The sequence below is a fragment of the Mastomys coucha genome, unplaced genomic scaffold, assembly GCF_008632895.1.
Source record: "Mastomys coucha isolate ucsf_1 unplaced genomic scaffold, UCSF_Mcou_1 pScaffold7, whole genome shotgun sequence".
NCBI classification, from domain to species: Eukaryota; Metazoa; Chordata; class Mammalia; order Rodentia; family Muridae; genus Mastomys; species Mastomys coucha.
In genome coordinates, this window is record NW_022196913.1 from 75,606,276 (window position 1) to 75,615,964 (window position 9,689).

General features: G+C 45.6%; 1 pseudogene; it reads left to right on the forward strand.

Annotated features, from left to right (window-relative positions):
* The first annotated feature begins 8,590 nt into the window (after positions 1–8,590).
* LOC116082478 lies at positions 8,591–9,416 on the forward strand (annotated as a pseudogene).
* The last annotated feature ends 273 nt before the right edge of the window (positions 9,417–9,689 follow it).

Genomic DNA, 9,689 nt, shown 5'->3' on the forward strand with positions numbered 1-9,689 from the left:
TCCTCCTCCTCCTCCCCCTCCTCCTCCTCCTCTCCCTCCTCCTCCTAAGTCTCTTCCTCCTCTTAAGCCTCTTCCTCTTCCTCCTCCTCCTCTTCCTCCTCTTCTCCTCTTCCTATCCTCCTCCTCCTCTTCTTCCTCCTCCTCCTAAGCCTCTTCCTCTTCCTCCTCTTCCTCCTCCTCCTCCATCTCCTCTTCCTCTTCTTCCTCCTAAGCCTCTTCCTCCTCCTCCTCCTCCTCCTCCTCCTCCTCCTCCTCCAATCTGCTTGAGTGGACCAACTTGAGTCTAATTGTGACATACGGTCCTGGTTTATTTGCCTTGGTTTCCTTCCCAGCATTCCAGACTCGTGTTTCCCTTTGCCCTGTGTCATGTCTTGCCTGGAAGCCCAGATTCTTCTGGATAATGTAGGCAGTTGGTGTTGTTCCTACCTACCATGTGCTGGAGAAAGCTGGTCAGTTCTAGGGAATCACGACTCCGGCTCAGGTCTATGGTACTCCCAATCGTACCTCTGCATATTGAAAAGTGTAGAAAGCTTCACTTTGGTGAAGACAGTCCAGAGCCACTGTGACCATGGCCAGGAGGTTAATTGTGGATGAGGATGCGGTGTCATATTCTGTGTCCTCAAACACATCACTATCCATCTGTCTGACATTCATCGGCTATCTCAGATTAGAGTAAATGGCTAATTCATTGGCCGTCTCTGTGATCTGGCTCACCTGACTCCAGTCACCTATCCACACTGTCCTTTCTGGTCCGCCATGTGCAAGCATGCAGGTTGTAAACTGTAGGGACTGTAGGTAGGCTGAAGGGTGAGTCACACCCTTGGAAACAGTTCAGCCACCTTGCTCACACACACAAAGCCTTTTCTACCATGAAGCTGACTTGCCAGAGGTAGACATAATGGCACAGGGGCTTTTAAAAGTACAGTTTAAAGCTTAGACCATTTACCCAGGGCAATCTTCCAGCCAGCTATCTAACTTAACCTGTCTAGTCCTGCCACGAGGCTAGCTCTACCTCTCTGCTCCACTCTGGTCTGTCCGGTCACCACCAGTGGAGAGTTGAACTCTCCACTTCCTACACAGGTACTGGCCATCAGCTCTTCATAACAGCCAATCAGATACAAGTCTAGATTCCCTCTAGGCTAATGAGGAAGGATACCTGGCGAAGGGCCACAGAAATAACACTATGGAGATCCTGCTAGTGTTTAGCTCTCTGCCAGTACAAAATTTACTATTGAATATACAGAGACAGACCTTCACGAAATCCCAACATCTTTCCTAGGTTATCTACTGCAAGCTCTTTGCATGGATGGTATAGCAGGCAGGACTAGATGTATACTTTGCAAAGTCCAATGTCACAAGAGTCTCAAAACCTTTTGACCAAAAAAACCATTGAACAGAGGGACAGAATAGGGCCCTTCTGAGTACAGGGACTTGTCACATTCTCATGAAGCTGAAGTTTCTGGCTGAAGTTTCAATGTAGAGGTCCATTTGCCTCTTACCCACCCGAGGCAAGCAGTTTTTTGCTCATGTTAGAGTCAACACCTGTTGTTTAACCATTTCCTTTGAAGTAAAACATTCTCTTCTGGAGGGGGAGGGGAGGCTCGTTAAAGTCACAAGGTCCAGGAAGCTCAGAAAGGCATCGGATTCCAAAGGCTCCTCCCCAAAGATTATTAAAGCTGAGAACAGTTGCTCTGAGATGGAACTGTCTGCCACTTGGTCCAGAGGGTCTAGGGGTGTGAGTTCTTGAAATGTCATCCAGGTGGAGGTGAGACTTTTAGATAATTTATCTGCCATTGGGTCACCAATGCTCCTGTCCTGTAAATTAATCTAAGCTTGTTGATTTCCCCAAACTAGACCTGAATAGAATAATTTCTTTCGTCTGTCATCGGTGCCCTGTGAGGGGTGACTAGATCTTCGTAAATGTCTTCTCAGGAAAAGTCAGCAATTCCAGGTAAAATAGAAACGTTTGGAATCACAAATGAAGCAGGGCTACTCAGATGACCCCGCTTGTGCCTGGATCTCAAGCAGAACATCTAATCAACTTAAAAGGTTTTGTGTTTCTTTTTAATGAGGTCTTAGACAGGTTCTCATTTTCCTCTAAGTTTGCCTTGAAGGCAGTGACAGGCTTCCTAAGCAGAGGAGAGCGTGGGTGCACAGCCATCAGAGAAAACCCATCAGTGGATAGAAATTTGAAAAGGTCACTACAGTTAGATCTAACAAAAAAGCAATTGCATTTTAGAGACTTTAGGTTTCAGGTGTATTAATGAATTCAATTATATTTTAAAGTTTAGTTAAGACTGAATACTTAGTAAATGACTAGTATATATTTTTATCTGCACTTGAGAAGTTACAAAAGCACTTTAAAATGATTCTTCCCCAGTCCCCCCTTAGCCCCCCACATCCCCCAAACTAGAGTTATTGAAATCAGGGGCTCCCACAAGCTGGGCTAGCAGGCCTTCACTGAGCCACATCCCCACTTTTCTTTTACTTTCATGCTAAAACAGGTTTCACTAAATTGCAGAGACTGACATTGAAATTGGGATCTTCCTGCCTCAGTCTCTAAAGCAGCTGGGAATCACAGGCTTATACCAACCAACTCACCTGTCTGTGTGTGTGTGTGTGTGTGTGTGTGTGTGCGCGCGCGCGCGCGCGCGCGTGCGCGCACGCTCATGCCCAGGGGGCGGGGCATAATTGAATTCTTGATGAATCAAGGTTTTGTTATTTTGACACATTTCAAAGTCTTACGTAATATACGATTAATTCAACATATGTTCACTGTTTTCATTCATAAGACATTGATAATAGTGTTTATAAATATATATAGCCTTCCACTTAATAAGATCTCAGGAGTTCCTCTTTCAGTCCTAGGAATCCAACACTCTTAGTCTAAGTAACAGCATGAGAAAACTCCAGTTCAAGGTTCTGGGACAGTGAGATAAGGCAGCAAGTGAGTTTTCAAAGGGAGCAGGACAGCTATCAATCCCCCTCAGGCTGGTGAGGCCATCTGGGGGCTTTGATATGCTTTCTGCAGTGAATGACACTGGATCAGTGCCAAAGGCAGAGTGGCTGTAAACACAAAAACATCTGGAAAGTGCTTGTGGCCCACCAAGGAAGACAGGATACTTCTGCTCCAATTTTGCTAATTTTTGAGAAGACTATTAGAGGAGGAGGAGGAGGAAAAGAAGAAAGGAAGAAGAGGAGGAAGAGGAGGAGAAAGAAGAGGAGGAGGAGAAGGAAGAGGAGGAGAAAGAGGAGAAGAGAAGGAGGAGGAGGAAGAGGAGGAGGAGGAATAGGAGGAGGAGAAGGAAGAGGAAGAGGAGGAAGAGGAGGAAGAGAAGGAGGAGGAGGAGGAGGAGGAGGAGGAAAAAGGACCAATTGGAAGAAAAACAGAACAAAAGCTAAGCATCTATAAAGTCCCTCACTAAACCGCTCTCAACTTGGACTGGTTCATGATGTGTGCAAGCCCTTACCTCCTGGCTCCTCACCTTCCTGCTGTCAGGAAGCAGTGATAAACTCACCCACAGTAAAGTCTAAATGACTAATCAGGATTCAGGAACTATCAAACACAGACCAGACATTGCCAAGCACTGAAAAGGAATCATGGCTAGAGAGCTGAAAGTTTTATGTTTTATTCTTCAATGTAAATTGACAATTTGAAATTGTATAAATGTGCAGGGTTTGAGGCTGTACTGTAATTTTTTATTATACTTCATAGGAGGAAGAGTTAACAATTTAATTGATTCATTTTGTGTGTGTACCTTTGCCCCTGAGACCCATAGCACAGCTGTGTAGGTTACAGAACAACTTGGGAGACATCTCTCATTTTAAGCCACATGGGCCCCAGAGGCCAGAACTCAGGCTGTCAGGCCATCAAGGGCAAACCCCTTTACCCGCACAGAACATCCTTCCATGCCAAGAGTTGAAAATAATATTTTTATTGGTGGGGGGAGAAGTGTCGAGGAAAGGGCTCATTTCACCTCACACTTCCATTATGGAAGAAGCCGGGCCCCAGAATGGAAAATATGCAAGAAACCTCCTTGCTGAGTTGCCTTCTCCAGGGCTGGAGCCTATTTGTTTGTTTTCTTGGTGTTCCAGAGTGCTGGCTGTCCTAGACTCGGTCAGTAACCAGTATGGCCTTGAACTCACAGAGATTCCCTGCCTCTGCCTCTGCCTCTACTTCCTGATGCTGAGATTAAAGGTGTGCGCCACCACTACCCGGCTATTTCAGCAGAAACTTTGAGCAGAGACCCAGTTCATTCACAGTCAAATGACTTTATCCTGAAAGAACTGAAATCTCTCTCTCTCCTTCTCTTTCTCCTCTTGGTTTTGGATTTATAGAGAAATTTCAGAGGCAATTCAGAGAGGCCCACCCCCCCCCCGCCCCTCCATCCAACTTCCTCTAATACTAACAATTTCTGTTACTATGGCACATTTGTCAAAAGCAAGAAATGAGAGCCCAAATGTTCACTGAATGCCAGATTTTATTCGGATTATCGGGGTCTTTCACTAGTGCCCTTCTGCATGTGATACAACCCAGACTACCATACAGCATTTAAGCTGTTCTCTTTAACACTTTCATCACCTTAATCCTACAAAAAGCAGTTCCTGTCACGTCACCCTCCTGCACACTGCCACGTCCTTTCTCAGTGCTTGTCTGATCAGAAACCTCCGTCAGAAGCTCTACCTCCTCTGAACGGTTCCACTAAGCAGCACGGAAGCCCCTGGGCTCATCCTCAGTTTTCTCTGTCAGTCCTCACTCTGCATATAGTTATCCAGACTCCGGCTATAGGGTAACCTCCTAAACGTTTGGCTGGTACTCCTGCTGAACTCCAGCTGATGTGTCTCACTGCTTGCGGTTTTACCTTGGTTTCTGGTCGGTCCCAATGGCAAGTCCCCACACTGAGCCTGGATCTACGCCTGGAGTCTGCCCTTCTCCAGCTTTTCCACACAGGAAACCGCGGCTGCCCACTGCCAATGGCCTTTGCCAAAAATCCCACACTTGCTTTTAATACCTTCATCCAGTCTATCTCAATATCCTGTCCCAACTTTGAAAACGCTACGGACGGAGCAGGGCATAATAATAGCCCACACCTTTAACCCCGGTACTCAGGAGGCAGAGGCAGGTAGATCTCTTCTAGTCCAAGTTCCAGGCCAGCCTGGTCTATGTAAGACCCTGTGTGGGAGAGGGGAAAAAAGGAAAGAAAGAAAAAAGGGAGGGAGGGAGGAAGGAAGGAGGTGAGGGAGAGACTGCTGATGGTGGTCGTCTTTTACTGTAGCCACAATCACTATGCTGGTCCCTTTTTGGTAGCGTCGCTGCCACGTCATGGCAGTGTTCTAGGTCTCTGAGAGCTGGGATTAGAGCAAGCTGCCATGCCTGGTTTAGGTCACCATCTTTCCACCTACTTATTGCCAAGATCCCAAACGCTCATCCTCCGCCCACCTTGCCCTGCGGCTCCGCCTCCCTTCCACTGCTCTCAGCACCGACCGGCGTTTTTAAAGCACCTCTAAGCCGGATTTAGACTCCGGGGCTCTTTCTTGAGCTCTAGCCTGGGTTTCATCTCCAGGAGAACTTCTGTTTTTCTGAATTCCTTTTGTTTTTCCAGAACCTGAGCCTTGGTTAAGGAACTCTCTCCTAGTTTTCAAATGCATCTTTACAGAGCTTCATCAAATTCCACTCTAAATAACACAGTAGGCCAACAAGGCGGCTCAGCAGGTAAGGGCATATGCGCCAAGCCTGAGGATCGGATTTTGATTCCCAGGACTCACATGGTAGAAGGAAAAAAAAATGGATCTCTTCAGGTTGTCCTCTAATCTCTGCCACCTATGGTACCCCCTATCGAAGTACACAATAAACTTTACTTTTTTAAGTTTAAATAACCCAATAGTCACTGTGAAGGGAACAAACATTTTTGTGAGTTAAACTTCCTTGTTTAGTCTTTGGACCAGAGCTCAGATTTGATTTTGCATGCTCCTGTGCAAAATCATTTTTACATTTTTTCTAATAAGGACGTAAGTAACTTTCTGAAAGGCTGCAATTCCTGCCCAGGGTTCCTTCCTGCCTGCCTCCGTATCAGAGCCCTGCACCTGGGCCTCTCGAGCACACCTCTCTCTCCACACAGCCGGCGGCAGCTTCACACTCAGGAGGTGTAGACACCCTCCTCGGGCCTTGTGTTACATGTTAACTACATGTACATGTTAACTACAATGTATGCTTAATGATTAAAGGTTATTAAAATTCAAGGGTTTTAATGCTACAAGGCCAGAACTAAGTATCCCTGTCTATTGCACGCAGGAGCTTCTACTATGAACCCTGATCACGTGTGTGGAGGACGGAGGCTGGCATGCGCTGTCTCCCTCAGCTGTTCTCTGCCTTATTATTATTATTATTATTATTATTATTATTATTATTATTATTATTTTATTATTTTATTATTTTCGTTTTTGAGTCAAGGTCTCTCACTGTAACAGGAGGGCCAGGGAGCTTCCGGTGTCGCCTCTCTGGCCCGGGATTGAAGTACACCGCTACACCCGCCTTCTTAGGTGAGTGCAGGGGAGGGAGCCATGCTCAGGTTCTCAGCACGGCTAGCACGTTAGCCGCTGGTCTCTGCCTTCTCCGTGTTGATATTTCAAAGATAACAGCCCACGTTCTCTCCAACCGTTGTTATTATTTCACTTTCAACTGTGGATCAATGTGAAATTCAGTAAATGAATGCACCCACATAATTAGCTGTCTTCCGTCTGAGAATGAGCTAGGATAACCATGTTTTTAGTTCGGGTGAGTAAGTTTACTAAGAATACAGAAACCAAATTAAAGGGGAAAATAGTGAGTAGCAGACGTAGAGAGGCGCGGCAGAGAGCCAAGCATCATCAAATCAGGCGCTGACGCCAGCCAGCCGGAATTGACTGAGGAAGCGCAGCGGAGCGCCAGACGAGCGCTCTCCTGGTGAGTCAGTGCAGCTGAGGGTCCGCTCTGGTCCGGCTTCTGAGCGTGGACAGTGAGCAGCTCACATCGCCTGCTGAGAGCCACCAAACAGAAACTGACTGGGGAAAATGAGGCTGGCGGCGGCTGCAGTTGCTGACTGGGCCCTCCCTCCATGGATGAGCTAGCTTTTCATGGTGGAACTTCTGCAGTAAGTAAGTAAGTAAGTAAGTAAGTAAGTAAATAAGTAAGTAGATAAGTTGGAGGTTATATTTTTTGTTTACAAAAAAACCACTAAAAAGGAAAGAAAAATGTTTGCATAAGAAAAGACCTATCCCATCCCCCCTCCCCCTGTTTCTATGAGGGTGTTCCCCTACCCACACAATGTGACTTTGGTTCTGGCTAACTACCGAATACCAAGCAACCTAATGGTGGAGATGGCTCAGCTGTTAAGAGCACTGACTGCTCTTCTAGATGCTCTGAGTTCAATTCCCAGCAACCACATGGTGGCTCACAACCATCTGTAATGTGACTATAGTATAATAATAGACATAAAAATAAACAAATAAATAAATAAATAAGAGAAAGACTTAGTAAAAGATAAGCAGACTTTCCTTTATTTGTTTAGTAAAAAGAAAAAGACAGAAACAAAATCAGGATGCGTAAGCATGTGGGAGAAGACCCCAGGAAGTCCCTTGGAGGTTTTGGAGGATGGTGTATGTTAACTACAATGTATGCTTAATGATTAAAGGTTATTAAAATTCCTAAGGTTACATTGACCTGCTCATGACAATGTTTAAAAAACTTGACTTAAAAAAACGAGATTGGAGCTGGGCAATGGTGGTGCATACCTTTAATCCCAGCACTTGGGAGGCAGAGGCAGGCATATTTCTGAGTTCGTTTTTCCGAGGCCAGCTTGGTCTACAGAGTGAGTTCCAGGACAGCTAGGGCTACACAGAGAAACCCTGTCTCGGAAAGAAAAAATGAAATTGGAGCTGGAGAGATTGCTCAGTGGTTAAGAACTGCAGAGGACCTGAGTTCAACTGCTTCTAACTTAGCTCCAGGGGATGCCTCTAACTAACCTCAGGTACATGCACATATACGGACACACAAACATGTACATGCAAGTAAATAATTATATATATAATATATATGGCTGGAAGTTCAAGTCTCAGCACCCACATGGCAGCTCACAACTGTCTGTAACTCATACCTTCACACATACATACATGCAGGCAAAACACCAATGTGCATGAAATAAAAATAAAGAAATAATTTTAAAAACCCTGTATGTCTAATCAAGATAATTGTGTTTTTCCTAACTTTGTTTAAACCACTGGCTTAAACCTTAGCAAAACCAGAGTTTATTTAAAACTGTTGAGGTTTTGTGTAAGTTTCTCTAAATATTACACAGAAGTTAAAATTATAAGATCGGCAAGGCCATCAATTAGAGCATTCCACAGCCCAAGCCCGAGGCCTACATTAAGGAGGGTGAGAGGAAGGAACAAGGGAGACGGCCCTGGTCCTCCAACGTCAACCACAACCCAGGGGAAGATGGGGCCCCTCTGGTACATTACATAGTCCCTGATCCAGAGAGGCCATGGAGTCCACAGAGCTGGCTACCCAGTATGCATCCTGTAGGGAGGAGGGAGAAGGAAGAGGGACATTCCTGATGCTTCCAGAGGAAGCCACAAGCTCAGAGGGACCCTGACGCATCATCCCTGCAGATGGCATGGTTGATTGATGAAAAACTCTCCTTAAGACTATAGGAGCTGCTGTTTAGGGAGTCTGGACTGACTTTAGAAATAAAAACAAAGGGTTAATCTGTGGCCGTTTACACAGTTTTAAACACCAAAGGAACTTTAAAAGTGTAAGCAGTTACAAAGATACAGCAGGCTGTAAGCGGCCAGAGGTGACCCGTGAAATTCACTACTCTCTCGACCCAGAAAACCCCACAAAATCATGCAAATCAAGAGGTTCAAACCTCCATGTTCACTTTAAGAACACCCGGGAAACTGCCCAGGCTATCAAGGGTATGCATATCCACAAAGCCACCAAGTATCTGAAGGATGTCACATTGAAGAAGCAATGTGTGTCATTCTGGCGGTATAATGATGGAGTCGGTAGGTACGTCCAGGCCAAACAGTGGGGCTGGACACAGGAACGGTGGCCAAAAGAGTGCTGAGTTTTTACTGCACATGCTTAAAAATGCAGAGAGTAATGCTGAACTTAAGGGTTTAGACGTAGATTCTCTAGTCATTGAACACATCCAGGTGAACAAGGCACCTAAGATGAGCTGACGAACCTACAGAGCTCATGGCTGGATTAACGCATCCATGAGCTCCCCCTGCCACATGGAGATGATCCTCACTGAGGAGGACCAAAGCCAGCAGAGGAGGTGGCACAGAAGAAAAAGATATCCCAGAAGAAACTGAAGAAACAAAAACTCATGGCATGGGAATAAATTCAGCATAAAATAAATGCAGATAAACTAAAAAAAAAAAAAAAAAAACAGCAGGAAAATCCCTGGCTCAGCTCTCCAAGAAAAGCAGGGCAGTTACTGGAACAAATCCACAGAGAACATATGTTCTATGTTCAGAAGGGATCCCAAAGGAACTTCAGATGAGTACTTATGCCCACCAGGCATTCTCTCTTGACCCTACCCCTACCCCCTTAACTGATACCCACATTTGTCTTACACATCGGGGTAAGGGGTTGTCCCTGGGCAAAGATACTGGCCCAGCCCTTCCAGCTTGAATCCTGAGACATG